The sequence below is a fragment of the Podarcis tiliguerta genome (genome assembly GCF_965153285.1).
Source record: "Podarcis tiliguerta genome assembly, chromosome: 12".
Classification (NCBI taxonomy): domain Eukaryota; kingdom Metazoa; phylum Chordata; class Lepidosauria; order Squamata; family Lacertidae; genus Podarcis; species Podarcis tiliguerta.
In genome coordinates, this window is record NC_139545.1 from 49,684,631 (window position 1) to 49,701,671 (window position 17,041).

Genomic DNA, 17,041 nt, shown 5'->3' on the forward strand with positions numbered 1-17,041 from the left:
ACGAAAGCAAATATATATATATATATATATGTGTGTGTGTGTGTGTGTGTGTGTGTGTGTGTGTGTGTATACACACACACACAGTGGTACCTTAGGTTAAGTACTTAATTAGTTCCGGAGGTCTGTACTTAACCTGAAACTGTTCTTAACCTGAAGCACCACTTTAGCTAATGGGGCCTCCTGCTGCTGCCACGCTGCTGGAGCCCGGTTTCTGTTCTCATCCTGAAGCAAAGTTCTTAACCTGAAGCACTATTTCTGGGTTAGCGGAGTCTGTAACCTGAAGCGTATGTAACCTGAAGTGTATGTAACCTGAGGTACCACTGTATACATAAAGAAAAAGGTAAACATTGATTCTGGCACCACCCTCCATAAGTTCAGGCCATGACCCACCCATTAACCAACAGTGGTAGTAGGCAACTTCTTACAGGGAGGGAGGAACCGTCCAGGGCTCAATCGTAGTGGGAGAAGTTTGTAATTATCCCAAGACAGAGAATTGTTCGTGGCCATCTATTCCCACTCTCTGGCTTCAAATGTTCTGCTCTGTTTGGAAACGGAGGAGAGTCTTGCTTCAGCTTCGTGCGTAGGGCCTTCTCAGAGGCACTGCAGAGCCGTAAATCTTTCTGAAGCCAGCTTGCTTCTAGGGGCTAATTATATTGTCAGGAACAGGGTCTGGAAGGGGATTGTGTGCGTTACAATGCTCGGCTGGCCCCGGGTTCAGATGGCATTCATCGAAATGCCCCCTCCCCCAGTCAATTTCACGAGACGTTAATTAATGAGATACTTCAATTAGATCATCTTTGTCACCGGGAAGGAATTATTCTTCGTGGTCAAGATTACATCATCTTAATTAGTCCCTCTCCAAGTAATTTGCTTCTTTTCAAGCCCTCAGGAAGGGTACATTCATTATAGATAATTAATATTCAAGTTAATTGACTGTACCCTACAATTCATGGAAGCTCTTTGGAAAGGAGGAGAGGGAGCGGGGAGGAGATTCCTTAGCTAGGCTCTCGGACAGTCTCCTAAGAAGTTTGGCCAAACAGGTTTGAGGCTCTTCAGTCGAATGGGAACAAAATTTTAATGATCAGCCCCTGGGTGCCTCGGCCGCGGTGGTTAATATTCACAAAAGGGTGCTGCATTTGAATCAGTGTAGTTAAGAGAGACAGCAACGGAGCCCTGAAGGCGAGATGGTAAATATCCCATGGTGAGGTGGCAAACTTTGAAGTGAAGGAACTCAAAGTCACGGCAGCCCTCACAACTGCAACCCCCAGGGAGACTCCAAGCTCCTGGGTTGATTCCTTTTTAATCTGTGGAAATAGTCTACGCCCTGCAATGAGCAGAGGTTCATAGCATAAAGTCCATTTTAGGATCATCTGACACTTGTAAAGCAGCAATGGGTGGTGTGATTGTTAGCATGTGGGAATTGGGCTGTTGAGTCCTGGGTTCAGGTCTCTGGGCAGCCACGTGATAGATATGACGGCAGCCCAAGGCCTGTTTTTACCTGGTGCTCAGCTCCATTCAACTTGGTGGTGCTCACTTCGATGGATAGGTCATCCTGTCGTCATCCCGGAGATCCTTAGCCAATCACGGTAGCGGGGAGAAGCAGCCAATCAGCAGAGAGTGAGGGTGGAAAAGAGAGAGTTAGTCCCTTAGAAGTTGCTAGGGGCGCTTAGGGGTCTGTCAGGCAGGATAAACCTGTTCAATTTCCTCACGTGGAGGAAAAAGAGGAAAAAGACCTAGAAAGGGGCTAGAGGTGTGTTTACAGGAGCAAAGTGGACAGCCATTTGAGGAGGGAACAGTTTAAATAGAAACAGTTTGGGTTGTGGAGAATTAGAATTAGATAAGCTGAAACAGTATTTCTGATGGATGATAAGTACAGTGGTACCTTGGGTTACATATGCTTCAGGTTACATACGCTTCAGGATAAGACTCCACTAACCCAGAAATAGTGCTTCAGGTTAAGAACTTTGCTTCAGGATAAGAACAGAAATCGTGCTCCAGCGGCGCGGCAGCAGCAGAAGGCCCCATTAGCTAAAGTGGTGCTTCAGGTTAAGAACAGTTTCAGGTTAAGAACGGACCTCCGGAACGAATTAAGTACTTAACCTGAGGTACCACTGTACTGTGCCATTAATAGTGAAACTATCAAGCTTTATCCCCCATGGAGTGCTTGTTAATAATAGAATCATCAAATTGTAGGGACCTCAAGGGACATCTAGTCCAACCCCTTGCAATGCAGGGATCTTGCCTGCTGTTGGACTCTGGTTCCCATGTGCTCCGGTCAACATGTTCAGCTACCAGGGATGATGGCAGGTGTAGTCCCCTGGGACGGCCAAAGGTTCTTTATCCCTGTTTCCATATCCTGGAGAGGTTCCCCTCTCCATAATACCTCTCTGTCCTTCTCCACAACCCCTGTCCTCTACATAATGGGGCACAATCCTGCTCAGTGCAGTGAGGAGAGGAGAGGTCACTGCACAATAGCGCTCCCCTCACATGATGAATCTGCACCTATCCAGCAACAGCAGCAAAACAAACCTTAACAGGAGCGGTAAAGAGGGGGAAATGTTTTTAGCAGACTTCACAAACCTGTTGCTTCCCGATGTTTCAGACTACCATCAGTCCCGGACCAGCACAGGAGTTGTAGTCCAAAACATCTGGCGGGCACCAGGTTGGCAAAGACAGTTTTACAAAAGCAACCAGTTTAGAATGACTGGGAACACCCTTCCTTTTGCAGGTGTTCCTCTCTGAGATTTTGTTTGTGAGCAGATAAACTACCTACAGAAGAATGGCGCATAAAGATGGTGGACTATGCGGAAATGGCGAAAATGACCGGGAAGATCAGAGATCAAGGAGGTAATAAATTTAATAAAGAATGGGGAAAATTGATAAGTTACTTAAAAGAACATTGTAAACAATTAAAAAGATTGGAAGGATTCTGAAAAAACACTTGCACTGTAGCGAAAACTATGGTGAGAACTGAGTATTAAGAAAATACGGAGAACATTATAAGATGCAGTTGGAAAAGAATAACGATGGAAACCATGGAGGGGTAGAGGGAAGCCCAGGATTGGAGCGCCATTGTCTTGTTGCTGCTGTTGGTTTTAGTTTGTGTACCAGATTTGTGTCTTTAAGCTTCCTGTCATTCAGGTGCTAATGGGGACTCTCAGTTCTCCTTATGTTCCAGTACCTGAGCTGCACAGAGACAAAACAAAAGGAGCAGCTTGCATTAACAGTAATTTAAAAAGGGTTCCCTTATTGATTTTTGGATGAGAAAAAAGCTGGCAAAAAAAAAACCCTATCGCCACTCTGGATAGTGTTTTCAAAACACACACACGGTGCTCTCTTCCAGGCCGCCTGACGCCAGAACACAGAATACAGTTTCCCTTTCTCATCTTCTGTGGCTGACAAGGCAGGTTGCCTAATGATCCCCAGAAAGGTTTGCTTTCAAGCGAGTCATGAATCATGGAGTGGCTTTTCCACATCTTACAGCGTTTTCCAGGGGCTGCAGCTTTACGGTGCCTCTCTGATCGGGAGCAGGTTTATGAATGGCTATGGATGCAGGGGTAAAAGTTCTGGATGGAAAATATGAATGGTGGGTTGAACTGCCCGTAGGAACGCCAGATATTCAGGGCAGAGGAAAGAAAGTTCAAGTTTGTAAGTTTATTTTTCTAGCCAAAGGCCATGAGAAACTTGTGTTACACAATAGGATTAATAACATAATACAGAACATGCATCCATAATATAACAATCCATAATATGAAAAGGACTTTGCTAAGTTCCTGAGCATTAAAACCCAGTTCCCCCTGTGCATCTCTGACAACTCTAATTCTAATATTATTTTACCTTTTGGAAATCCAATTTGCCAACATCCATAATGTAAGAGAGATAATTTGCCCAAGACACTAACAAACTCAAATCTGTCAGCAAACATATGAATTGCAGACCAAAATACATCAGAGTCCTGAAAGGTTAGCTCGATACCGCCTCTCTATTCACAATTAGACAGGTATTTACAATGTAAACTGTTTCCTAAAACCAGGGAAGCCCCTCCAATGGCTTGAGTTCCTGCTTGCAGTTCATTTTTAAAAAAAATTATTTATAATTTTCATTTATATACATTGCAACAGTTATTTAACCATAATTTTAACATTTTCAACTCCCTTCCTCCTCTTTCTGCAGTTCCTTAAATTTATTTCCGTCCTTTCCTGCATACTCCAAATTGCCTCAACTTATTCTTTAAATTATTCTCATTATATCTCATCTATATAAGTTTTTACAATAATGCAGGTTTTTACAATAATACTGCTTGCAGTTCAGATTCTGTTTTCATTATTCCACTGTGTTTCTTCACAGACCAGTTATGAATGACCATCTGTAGAACATCTGGGCACCTCTTTCTAGAACAAACATTGTTGGAATTTGGGCTTTCCTCTCCATTCTCTACCTTTCCAGGTGTGTTTATTAATCTACTGTTTGCTGCCTTTTATTCCCATCTGCGCTGCAGGACAGGAAACATGTAATGATGACCTGAAGCCTTCGGAGTTCCACTTAAAGGCGCCAGATTGAAACTTGAACAAATTAAATTAGGTGGCAGGCCGAGATCATTTCCTTGGAAAGTAGCAACTGGGTTATCAGCATACTCATCCACTATCAGTAGCCTTGGATCTGAAGGGGTTGAGAAGTGAAAATGATTTCCTATCACTTTCCATACTGCTAAAAGGTCTCACCTTTTGGGGGGAAAGAAGCTTTGATGCCCAGTTGCTGTGGGTTAAACCACAGAGCCTAGGACTTGCCAATCAGAAGGTCGGCGGTTAGAATCCGCGCAACGGGGTGAGGTCCCATTGCTCGGTCCCTGCTCCTGCCCACCTAGCAGTTCGAAAGCACGTCAAAGTGCAAGTAGATAAATAGGTACCACTCCAGCGGGAAGGTAAACGGCATTTCCGTGTGCTGCTCTGGTTGCCAGAAGCGGCTTAGTCATGCTGGCCACATGACCCAGAAGTTGTACGCTGACTCCCTCGGCCAATAAAGCAAGATGAGCGAGATGAGCGCCGCAACCCCAGAGTCGGTCACGACTGGACCTAATGGTCAGGGGTCCCTTTACCTTTACCTTACTATAGCTGCACAATGGAATAGTGACAGTCTGGAAATGGCCCCATCTCTAGCCATCAAGACTGTGAGGATGACTTTGAAAATGTGGGAGCAATGCCTCGCAAAGAATGGCAGGAACTAGAATGAGCAGGATTGCCAGTTGTTTTTTTCCAGCTCTTGGCTCCTCCCCATGAGAACACAAGTGAGTATCCACAAATTTATGGAGGTTGTACGAGTGAGACGCTCTCGTGTCAGTAAGTGCAGTGCTATTTCTCTAGAAAAACAGAACTTGCCCTGAAGGCCTCCCTTGTTCTCTTATAATGGCAATGGCACCCACCTGAGAGGTGCCGGCACTGAGTTCAGATGAGTTCCCTTTGGGGAGGAAAAACCATGAGTAAATGTATCATTAAAGTCCTGCTGTGGTCAAAGTGTATTGATCAGCAGATTGAAAGAAAGATGCCAGTTTTTCCTGGTTCGGAAATTGGGGAACCTTGGAGGTGTTCTGTTGAACCTTGCATCTTTATCGTATTGTGCAAAACCACAATATTACTTTTAAAAATAGCATTATTCCCCCATCTATCAATGGGCTTGGATAGGCCCTAAATGCCAGTGCCTAAAATGAAGATAATTCATTATATAGAAATGGCCACGATCCATTTAAAGTTAATCGCTTTTAGCTTGAAATCCTATATACACTTCTCCAGGAAAAAGTGGTTGGGGATGATGGGAGTTGTAGAATTTAGTGGGACATACTTCTGCGTGGGAACCATGCGGCCAAACCTTATATTTTCAGTAGGAAAAAAAAAGCATGTTCTAAAGGTTGCAATCTTAAACCTACATTGCAGCAGGGTAGACTAAATGGACCCTTTAGGTTTCTCCAACTGCAGTTTTGTAATTCTACGAGAAGCTGAGGACTGTACTGCACCTCTTCAGTTGAAATGGAAGGCTGGATTGTGGCTGAATAAATCCCTTTAGTTTTGTTTATATTCTCAACAATTCAACACGATCCATATATTCTCTTGTGCTGTGCAATTTTCATATTACATGAGATTAGCGTAACTTTTGAAGTTGTTCTTTCTCCCATCATCTCCAGCACCCAGTAAAACATTAACAAGAAACAGCTGGCGTTTGTGCCCTAGACATTTCCTTTGTGCTGTTTAGTCGTTTAGTTGTGTCCGACTCTTCGTGACCCCATGGACCAGAGCACACCAGGCACTCTTGTCTTCCATTGCCTCCTGCAGTTTGGTCAAACTCATGCTGGTAGCTTCAAGAACACTGTCCAACCATCTCGTCCTCTGTTGTCCCCTTCTCCTTGTGCCCTCCATCTTTCCCAGCATCAGGGTCTTTTCCAGGGAGTCTTCTCTTCTCATGAGGTGGCCAAAGTATTAGAGCCTCAGCTTCAGGATCTGTCCTTCCAGTGAGCACTCAGGGCTGATTTCCTTCAGAATGGATCAGTTTGATCTTCTTGCAGTCCATGGGACTCTCAAGAGTCTCTTCCAGCACCATAATTCAAAAGCATCCATTCTTCGGTGATCAGCCTTCTTTATGGTCCAGCTCTCACTTCCATACATCACTACTGGGGAAACCATAGCTTTAACTATACGGACCTTTGTTGGCAAGGTGATGTCTCTGCTTTTTAAGATGGTGTTTAGGTTTGTCGTCGCTTTTCTCCCAAGAAACAGGTGTCTTTTAATTTCGTGGCTGCTGTCACCATCTGCAGTGATCATGGAAAGTAAAATCTCTCACTGCCTCCATTTCTTCCCCTTCTATTTGCCAGGAGGTGATGGGCCCAGTTGTTCTTTCTCCCATCTTCTCCCGCCCCCCAAACGCAGTAAAAGGTTAACAAGAAACAGCTGGCATTTGTGCCCTAGACATTTCCTAGGGGAGTGTTATTTGGAAAGTGATGGAGTATTTTAAAAGAGATCTAAGCTGAAAAACCTCGGGAGTGTATTGATTAAACAGAGCTTGGTATTGATATTCACGTAAAATTCAAGGTGGCGTTTTGCTCCGCACACGTAATGCACACACAAAAAGGGGGAGGGAGCTTTCTCTGTGTCATGAAATCCAATAAACCTGTTTAATCATTTGGTGTTTGTATATGCACAGAGAGACCGGTGATCTTTTCACACACAGAGGAATTTTTCCTAAGGATTTGTAACGGAAAACAGCAACGGTGTGAGCTATGCATAAAAGGCAGGGGAATAAATTCGACTCAGTTTGGATTTATAGCCAGTCCTACCCAATCTGCATCGGGACACGGGTGGTGCTGTGGTCTAAACCACTGAGCCTAGGGCTTGCCGATCAGAAGGTCGGCGGTTCAAATCCCCGCAACGGGGTGAGCTCCCGTTGCTCGGTCCCTGCTCCTGCCAACCTAGCAGTTCGAAAGCACATCAAAGTGCAAGTAGATAAATAGGTACCGCTCTGGCAGGAAGGTAAACGGCGTTTCCGTGTGCTGCTCTGGTTTGCCAGAAGCAGCTTAGTCATGCTGGCCACATGACCTGGAAGCTGTACGCCAGCTCCCTTGGCCAATAAAGCGAGATGAGCACCACAACCCCAGAGTCAGTCATGACTGAACCTAATGGTCAGGGGTCCCTTTACCTTTACCTTTACCCAATCTGCACTTTCCAGAACTATATGCAAACCAACACATGGCTATCCTTCGACATCTGCACCTCCCTAAATTTCGCAGGGCAGTTCTCCAGCCACTCAGTGTGTACAAAAGTGCACGTACCAGGCTAAAGTCTGCAGGAAAATGCACGTATTAGTGAAAATAACCTGTAGAAGTGCCTTACGTTAGGAAAAATGACAGAGGTGTGCATATTAGAGGAAACGCTACACAGATACGTATTTATTAGGAGAAATTCACTCCGCCATGAAGAAAGCTGGCTGTATTTGGGACTTTTTAGTTTAGAGCAAAGACAAGTAAGAGACCTGATAGAAACGTATAAAATTATTCATGTCATGGAGAAAGAGGACAGGGGGGAGTCTTTTTTCTGTCTCTCATAACATTAGATGTTACGGACATTCAACGAAGCTGAATGTTGGAAGATTCAGGACAGGCAAAACGAAGTACATCTTCACGAAGTGCATCGTTAAACTGTGGAACTCCCTCCCACAGGAGACCCCGAAGGCAACCATTGTGGCTTTAAAAAAGGATTAGACCTTCCAAAACAATAATGCCCACCTACAGCACAAATAACTCATAACCCACCTACTTTCAGCAGCCAGAAGCATCATAGCCAGACACTGGAGAGACCTGTCAGGAGTAAGCATGGACCAATGGTACCAAACAGTATGGGAAACAGCCCTACTAGAAAAATTAACCAATAAACTGAAACTGACACGGGGACAAATAGAAGAAGACACCTGGCTCCCCTTTATCACATACACAGCCCAACAAGACAATGACAAAAATCCACCAACGGCATACAAATCAATACGGCAAACCTGATCCAAAACACCCACCCACTCCACTCACACATGAAAACAAAGACCACCAGAGCCAACCACAAATGAACAACCACATCCTAGGCCAACCCCAACCTTTCTCACCACCAAAGGAACACAAGTGAACAGCAAAGAACCTGCACAAGCAACGCTGACACCAAACCCTACATATAGTAAGTAAAATAGAAACATCGCCACCCGACCCCACCCCACCCCCACCCATCTCTCCCCCCTCCACCTCTTTCCCCCCTTTCTTCCTAATGTCTCAACAAAAGAAACTGATTTTTAAAAATGTTACATGGGAAAATATATATATACAAGAGAGAGACATTGCACACACTTTTGTAAATCAAGAAAATCTTTAATATTTTTTTAAAAAAAGCATTAGACAAATTAATAGAGAAGAAGAGGGCTATCAGTGGCTACTAGCCATGGTGGCTGTGTTCTGTTTCCGCAGATTAAACCAGCAACACTTCCAAAGACCAGTTGCTGGAAACCACAGGAGGGGATGAGAGCGGATTTTCTGCTCAAAACCTGCTTGCAGGTTCCCCACAGGCATCTAGTTGGACCCTGGACTAGATGGGGCATTGGCCTCATCCAGTAGGCTCTCCTTATGTTCTAAAGTGGCACAAACTGTACAGTGGTACCTCGGGTTACATACACTTCAGGTTACATACGCTTCAGGTTACAGACTCCGCTAACCCAGAAATAGTGCTTCAGGTTAAGAACTTTGCTTCAGGATGAGAACAGAAATCGTGCTCAGGCGGCGCAGCAGCAGCAGGAGGTCCCCATTAGCTAAAGTGGTGCTTCAGGTTAAGAACAGTTTCAGGTTAAGTACGGACCTCCGGAACGAATTAAGTACTTAACCTGAGGTACCAGTGTATTGTAGTCCTGCTCTTCTAAAAACCAACCAACCAACCAACCAACCAACCAACCAACCAGGCTCTACAAAGACAAAAGTTGTCCATGCTAAACTTAGTAGCGATAAACTGTATGGGGTCACGTGAATTGTGCAATTTTTTGTGTGTTGTGTTCGAAGAAAGAGGGGGGGGGGACGACGACTACAAATCAGAACAAGAAAGGGGCACATCCCACAAGTTTCAGATAATCCCGTTCCCCACCCCTCCCCCCACCCCCCAAGAATTTGGGACAGAAAAGCGTTCCTGCTGAGCTGGCTAAAAATCCCCCTCCGCTCCGATTGTCCCTGTTAATTGGGGTGAGTGAGCCTTCATCCCGCTGAAACGATGTGGAGGGAGATTGAAAAGGAGCTTACGGGTGAGGAGAGCGCAAAGGACGGGCCAGCTCTGTCGTGTGAAAGAGGGGACACAACAAGGCGTCAGAAGAAGCTAATATATAAATGAAAATATCAGCTTGATCCTTCGCTTGGGCTTTTTGATGCTTTCAGGAGCGCATTAATTCCGGCGGCTTGGCCTCCTTCATTAATTAAATGGTCAAGGGGCTCTCCATGCGCAGTACCAGCCCTGCCACCCAACGATGAAAGGCCCATGTTGATATCTTTATTCCCCGTTGCACAATTGCCTTTGGGGCCAGCATTCAGGAGAAATTACTTCGGCCTCAGTGGATTTCAAGCGTTCCCAGCTCCTCACAATAGCTGCCTTAATAGGTGATTCAGTGGCTATTTACGCTGGCGTAGACCCATTGGCTGAAGCGAGGCTCACCTAATATCCGAGAAAGAGCCTTGCTGACAAGTCTCCTTGATGTCCCCGCTCACACAAAACCTCAGAAACTTGAAGGTGGATCTCATTATTCCACGGGCTTCCTTTCATGTTTTGCTCAATTAAGTGAGGGGCTGTTTTAATATTGTAAATGGTGCCCAATGGGATTTCATTTTAGGGTTATGTTAATAGGTCTCTCTTAACAACCCCAGTGGGGCTGTTCCGGCCCCTTCTTCCCTCTAGAGCAACTGAGTGTTTCATTTTTTAAAAAAATATAATTTTTATTCAGTTTACAAATAAAACAAATTAATACAATTCATACAATTTTTTAAACCATTCTCTCATTTTTTGACTTCCCTCAACTTGGCTGGTACTCCTTCCCCTCTCAATTTTCCGCACATTTCTTAGTTCTTATCTACTTTATAAATTAAGTCTAATTTCACTCCAAATTTTATCTTTCATTTTTACAAAGCTTCGGTAAACGTTACAAGCGTTATTTGTTTTTCACTTAGGTTATGCGTATATTCTAAAAAATTTTCCCATTCTTCAGTGAATCTCTGATCTCGTCGATTCCTAATTCTTCCTGTCATTCTATCCAGTTCTGCAAAGTCCATCATTTTCATTCTCCATTCTTCCAATGTTGGTAGTTCTTCTTGTTTCCATTTCTGGGCTATCAATATTCTCGCTGCTGTTACTGCGTACAAAAATAATTTCCTATCTTTCTTATTTATCTCATTTCTTACGATATGAGTGTTTCAGTGGTACGTTTTGTTTAGTTTCATTCTTCAAGGCCGGATGCTAACTTTGATTCATTGTCAGATTGACCAGACACTGGATTTATGGAAGAAGCAGTTGGATCACTCCAATCAACACACACTTCACACTACCACCATAAATCTATATTTAGCTGGTGGTTCCATAGGACATGAATTGGCTTTTTTTGGCCAGATGGGTTGTCCCAGTGCTATTTTTCTAGAAAAAGGGGTGCTGGAACTCACCACGAATACCTCCCTCCCTTGTTTGCTTATAATGGCAATGGCACCCACCCGAGAGGTGCCAGAATCGAGTTCTGATTAGTTCTGGCTGGGGGGGGGGGAGCCCTGGTTGTCACCAACATCATACTCAACGCAAAGCTTCAACAAATCCTGGCTCCTTTGCAACATGTGTACACATGTGTGGACCCTGATTGTACTCTGAACAAAGCATTTTAGCAAGTATTCGGAAAGAAGGTGTAGGTAAAATTTCTGAACCACTCTCCCTCACAGTGGCGTAGCGTGGGGGGTGCAGGGGGGGCCGGCCGCACCGGGCGCAACATCTGGGGGTTAGGGTTAGGGGGCGCAAATCCATGGGTTAGGGGGCGCAAATTACTTGCCCTGCCCCGGGTGCTGACAACCCACGCTACGCCACTGCTCCCTCATGTTGTATAGACAAATCTTATAAGCCAAAGGAGTAGAAGTCATGAAAAGAAAGGGATAGAGGTGGATCCTAGGCATTAGAATATTCCTAAACAGATGTTCTGACTAAGCACGGAAGAACATTGAGGAATCCAGAATTCTATGTACATGTTCAGAAGACAGGAAAACACACATGCTTCCTTTGAAACTTCCAGTGCCCAGCGCAGGCACACAGTGTAACAACTACGGATAGAGGATATTTTGTTTTCATTCTAAAAATATTCATACTTTTTTTCAACCAAAAGAAGAAGAAAGGTGGAGCAGAGCCATAGCTGTCAACTTTTCCCTTTTCTTGCAAGGAATCCTATTTGGAATAAGGGAATTTCCCTTTATAAAAAGGGAAACGTTGACAGCTATGAGCAAAGCAGATCACGAGGAGTCTTGAGTTGTTGTTTTAAATGCTTTGTGTGTCCGTGTCGAATCTCGCCCCTTTCTAAAATTTATTTATTGGTGTTTGTTTTCTTTTTGTAAATCTACCAAAGAATAAAATAAAATAAGATTGGAATTAAGGGGGTTTTCTCAGGATGGTGGAGGGCACATGTGCTGTGTCCCATTGGTGCAATGGCGGCGGAAATGGTCTGTGGGTGGGTGCAGAAATGGGGGGGATCCTAGTAGGTCCAGTGGTGGGGGAGGGAGAAATGTACCTATTTTCATCTGAGGAATGTTGGAGGGTATGTTGTGGGTCTAAGCAGGATGAAGTATGTGTTGTGGAGGACAAGGAAAGAGTCTTCTTAGTGGTGGCTCCATGCATGTGGAACTCCCTACTGAGGTGTGTCTGGCACCAATTCTTTATATTTTTAGGAGATGGTTGGAAGGGAAGAGACCTGACTGGGAAAATGGATTAGTTGCTGCCACTATTGATAAATTGCTATTTAGTGAGTTGTTTTGAGTTGTTGTGTTTTCAAAGGGGTGTGTTATTTTATAGATTTTCTGTATTCCTTTCATTCATTTATTTGACTTTGTCGCAAACCGCCCTTTGGCCTGAGCAAAGGGCGATAAACGAACTGCCTAAGCAACAACAGCAAAAGCTTAATATATGTTGAAACTTCTTGTTCTGCTAATAGAGCATAGCTGTTGCATATACAGTATTTACTGGCATCCTTGCTGGTGTCTTGTCTCTCTACCTACATTATTTTTAGCCGGTGCTTTTAAAAGGCTTTGTTTATCTGACAACTTAAAGCGATGGTTTCCCCTGCAAGGAAATAAAACAAGAAAACATGCATAAGCTAGCTATTATTATCGTCATCAATGTATCAAATTAACGGGCAGATTTCATGCCACTAAATTGCCTGTTTATTTTAAAGTCCACTTGCAGTTGGAACTTAGAAGAAATAATCTAAATTAGAAGCATAGACCAACAAGCACCTGAATCCTTCCTAGAGATGCGAAGACCCTCCAAAACCCAGAAGAAAATGAGGGGAAATGCTCCCACAAAATGGGGGTGGGGAACACCACCACCCCAAAAAAATATTCAGGAGAAAAATCTGGACTCTTTCTAATGTTTTTCCATACCTTCACATCTCTAACCCCTTTCTAACTACCAATCAGAGAAGCAGGTCACCCTTCCTAGTCTGATAATAATAATAATAATAATAATAATAATAATAATAATAATAATAATAATAAATTTTATTTATATCCCGCCCTCCCCAGCCGAAGCGGGGCTCAGGGCAGCTAACAACAATTAAATAATCAAACAATCAAATAATCCAACATTCTAAAAACATTCCATTATAAAAATTAATTAATTAAAATCAAATTAATGGCAACCGTTAAGCAAAATTCTGTGCAGGTTGACAGAGGAGGGAGTCAGGCTGGGCCCTGACCAAAGGCCTGATGGAACAACTCTGTCTTGCAGGCCCTGCGGAAAGATGTCAGGTCCCGCAGGGCCCTAGTCTCTTGTGACAGAGCGTTCCACCAGATTGGAGCCACAGCCGAGAAAGCCCTGGCTCTATTAAACTTAGCAATGGTAGCAAGCGAAGATGCCTGCTTTCCAAGCTAGCAAGTCCTCTATTTCAAAGACCATCTGCCTTGAGAGTTTCAGTGCAGTAGCATCCCTCCAAGCAAGCCTATAGTCCTTAGACTTTCCTTCATTTGATCCAGAAATAACAGGTGTCAAGTTAAGGGCAATGCACCTTGGTGCTGGTAGGAGCTGCCTGAGTTGCTGTTCAAAGGTAGATCTTTCTTCCATCACCTCCAAACCAAAAGTAACATGAGTAGACCTGGCAGTGAAGGCCTGATGCAGCAACTGGAAGCAATTTCATGCAGTGGCTTCAGTTGCCTAAGCGTGTGCATTGGACCTCAGGCATGTATACAGCCAGTGTTGTAATGGTTAGAGCGTCGGACTAGGACCTGAGAGGTAAAGGTAAAGGGACCCCTGACCATTAGGTCCAGTCGTGGCCGACTCTGGGGTTGCGGCGCTCATCTCGCTTTATTGGCCGAGGGAGCTGGAGTACAGCTTCCAGGTCATGTGGCCAGGATGACTAAGCCGCTTCTGGCAAACCAGAGCAGCGCACAGAAACACTGTTGACCTTCCTGCCAGAGTGGTACCTATTTATCTACTTGCACTTTGACGTGCTTTCAAACTGCTAGGTTCGCAGGAGCAGGGACCGAGCAACGGGAGCTCACCCCATCTTGGGGATTTGAACTGCCGACCTTCTGATCTGCAAGCCCTAGGCTCTGTGGTTTAACCCACAGCGCCACCCGCATCCCAGGACCTGAGAGACCAGGTTCAAATCCCCACTTGGCCATGAAGCTCACAGGGTGACCTTGGGCCAGTCACTGGGTTAACTAGGGTTGCCATATGTACAGAATTTCCTGGACATAGCCGGAATATGACAGTAGGAAAAAAGTATAATTTTTTGGCATTTTTTTTGACAATTTATCTGGCAATCAAAAGTATTTTATTTGGCAATTTTCCTTTAAAAAGAGCTCAAAAAATCAGAAGGGGGGAAAAAGCTCAACAACTTTGGCCAACTTTTTTTGTCCAGATTTTCACTTTTTGAAATATGGCAACCCTAGATTAGCGGAGCTGTTTCCTTGAAGAAAAGCTGGAATATAAATGAAATGAATAAAAATAAATGATAAAATAGTGTGTGGCTCACAAGAGTTATTGTCCAAGTTCCTACTGTAGAAAAGTATTGCCTGAGTGCATACAGCACTTTTGAATTCGATGGCGTTTCAGAGATCACGATTCTGAACTGTAACGACCCGTGCCACTGAAATGTGAGCTGTGAATTTCTCTGATTTTTGTTGTTGTTGTTGTTTAGTCGTTTAGTCATGTCCGACTCTTCGTGAGCACTCAGGGCTGATTTCTATCAGAATGGATCGGTTTGATCTTCTTGCAGTCCATGGGACTCTCAAGAGTCTCCTCCAGCAAAAGCATCATTCATAATTCAAAAGCATCAATTCTTCGGCGATCAGCCTTCTTGATGGTCCAGCTCTCACCTCCATACATCACTACTGGGAACACCATGGCTTTAACTATACGGACCTTCGTTGGCAAGGTGATGTCTCTGCTTTTTAAGATGCTGTCTAGGTTTGCCATCGCCTTTCTGCCAAGGAGCAGGCGTCTTTTAGTTTCGTGACTGCTGTCTCCATCTGCAGTGATCATGGAGCCCAAAAAAGTAAAATCTCTCACTGCCTCCATTTCTTCCCCTTCTATTTGCCAGGAGGTGATGGGACCAGTGGCCATGATCTTCGTTTTTTTAATGTTGAGCTTCAGACCATATTTTGCGCTCTCCTCTTTCACCCTCATTAAAACGTTCTTTAATTCCTCCTCAATTTCTGCCATCAAGGTTGTGTCAACTGCATATCTGAGGTTGTTGATATTTCTTCCGGCAATCTTAATTCCGGCTTGGGATTCATCCAGCCCAGCCTTTCGCATGATGAATTCTGCATATAAGTTAAATAAGCAGGGAGACAATATACAGCCTTGCCGTACTCCTTTCCCAATTTTGAGCCAATCAGTTGTTCCATATCCAGTTCTAACTGTAGCTTCTTGTCCCACATAGAGATTTCTCAGGAGACAGATGAGGTGATCAGGCACTCCCATTTCTTTAAGAACTTGCCATAGTTTGCTGTGGTCGACACAGTCAAAGGCTTTTGCATAGTCAATGAAGCAGAAGTAGATGTCTTTCTGGAGCTCTCTAGCTTTCTCCATAATCCAGCGCATTATGGAGAAAATCTCTGATTTTTAGCGAGTAGCTAAAAGTTTCCCCAATGTGCAGGAGTCTTGGGCAGCTTGACATGAACTGGCCGTTCAGGTGCCAAACTCCAAATGCCGGTTTAGGCCATTCCTGAGATCAGCACCTGCCCACTGAAATTGTGGCAGGGCCTGGGCCTCCATCCAACATAAATCTCTGCCCCTGCAGATTCAGGAACGGCCTTTGTGAATGCTAATTTGCTTGCGCTGGCTTGTTGTCTTTTGCAAAGGTAGCCAGCCGCTTAGTTGTGAAGAACAGCTCAGCATGTGCCGGAATTAAATCACCCTGTTGGAGGCCTACCTTGGTATTTTTATTATTATTTACAGCTGAAAACATGGCTGGGAGGGCAAGGGAAGCTTATGTAGAGTTTCCTTCTACCTCTCCCTCCTTCGCAATGGCGTCCTGCAACGATACGCTCATTTTGTGCCAAGTCTGGAAAAGAATTTACTTGGACAGCACCGACTCTTGACTGTTTACTCAAGGGATGCTGCTGCTGAGGATCCATCGAAAAACAAAAATAAACCTGCTTTCTTCAACGAAATCTGACCTGAGCTGAGGAACTCAACCTCTGCTTGCCAAGGGCAGAAGAAGCTGCGCCGTGCAATTTAGGGTCTGTTTTCAACACCAGGGAACAGTGTAGGAAAATGTGGGTCTTAACATGGCTTTGCATTTCCCTTCCTGCAATGAATTCGTGCATCCCCTCCTGGTGCTGTGGATTCGGGATCAGCTGGTGGTCCCTCTCCTGATCAACGGGTGATCCACCAACCCGTACGCAGCCTCTCGGGCCACATAGGGTGGCCTGGCAGGGGATGGATCAACCTCCAGGGTCTGGAAACACAAGGGGGAAGGATGGGGTCTGGAGGAATATGTATTATACGCATGATGAGCTGTGCTTGTTGGGTCTCAGGTCAAGAAGGCCTGCCCTGGGAATCATAGAATTGTAGAGTTGGAAGAGACCCCAAGGCTCATCCATTCTAGCCCCCTGCAATGCTGGAATCTCAGCTATAACATCCATGACAGGTGACCATCCAACCTCTGCTTAAAAACTGAGGAAAGAGAGTCCACAGCCTCCCAAGAGGGTCCATTCCACTGTTCCACAGTGGAATCTCCTTTCTTGAATCCATTAGCTTGAGTCCTACCCTCCAGAGCAGGAGAAAACACACTACAGGAGAGCCAG

General features: G+C 44.6%; 1 long non-coding RNA gene across 1 annotated transcript in view; it reads right to left on the reverse strand.

The window, feature by feature from the left end:
* Window positions 1-3,079: 3,079 nt before the first annotated feature.
* The window catches only part of LOC310661178, a 41,874-nt gene continuing 27,912 nt past the window's right edge, over window positions 3,080-17,041 (reverse strand). The window contains exon 3 of the long non-coding RNA XR_014503815.1: window positions 3,080-3,181. This is a non-coding gene — a long non-coding RNA (uncharacterized lncRNA). The remainder of the gene's footprint in view (window positions 3,182-17,041) is intronic.